The sequence below is a fragment of the Anneissia japonica genome, unplaced genomic scaffold (assembly GCF_011630105.1).
Source record: "Anneissia japonica isolate Jap-2015-1 unplaced genomic scaffold, ASM1163010v1 scaffold15590_len24771_cov137, whole genome shotgun sequence".
NCBI lineage: Eukaryota > Metazoa > Echinodermata > Crinoidea > Comatulida > Comatulidae > Anneissia > Anneissia japonica.
This window is the reverse complement of record NW_022757436.1, coordinates 15,118-16,034: the sequence shown is the minus strand read 5'-3', so window position 1 is coordinate 16,034 and position 917 is coordinate 15,118.

The window sequence follows — 917 nt, the reverse complement described above, 5'->3', positions numbered from 1 at the left end:
TAATAATAATCATTTCAGCATTAATTACCTTGGCCTAAGCCTTGTAATGAAGAACCTACAGATACCGTACTATTTACTAAGCCTATAAATAATAATCGCCCAAGGGGAATATCTTTTGTGTTATTTCTAAGTTCCCCTTAACGTACAGGTAATAATAATTAATAACAATAATAATAATAATAACAATATTAATAATCATTTCGGCATTACATGTAATTAACTTTGTCTAGCCTTGTAATCAAGAAACTGCCGATTACTATGCCTAATATTAATAACTAGCTCATTTTTACATTCATTTGGTGCTCTTCCATTTTGGCAGGTCTTATGGCATCCAGTATTTTAGAGCTGCCTATTCTGAGTCTACAGAACAACTTCTGAGAGAACCCCTGTTTCATATGATGAAGAAAAACGCGCTTTTCCTTACTCTTTGTGCTTTTCCCAGAAAGCGTCTTAGTAGGCCTAGGTAATTATGCAAAACTAAGGCCTAAAAAATTAAAATTGTCATAGTATGTCACTCAAGTTAAAATAACACTTTTCATTACTCTTGCAGCTTAATCAAATATTATATGTCATTTTAAACGACCCATTGGTATTAACATATTATAGTAACATCAATATATTTTTAAAAATTAGACAGAGACGTTCTCTCAGAAGTTGTTTTGTAGACGTTTATCTGTTGATGACCTTTTGACCTCCTGAATTCTGCAATGAGATTTTCGGGTCGATTCAGCCCGAGTGGAGTTTCATGTAAATGTTTCGTACGGAAAAAAAAATCGCTACCCGTATTTTGAAACTCGAGCGTTGCGGTGTATGGGTATAATGTACACGATTTTAATTCTTTTTAATATTTGAATAAGATGCTCTACTTGGCCTCTTTTTGGCTACGACAGTTTAATAATTTGTCATTATCAATACTA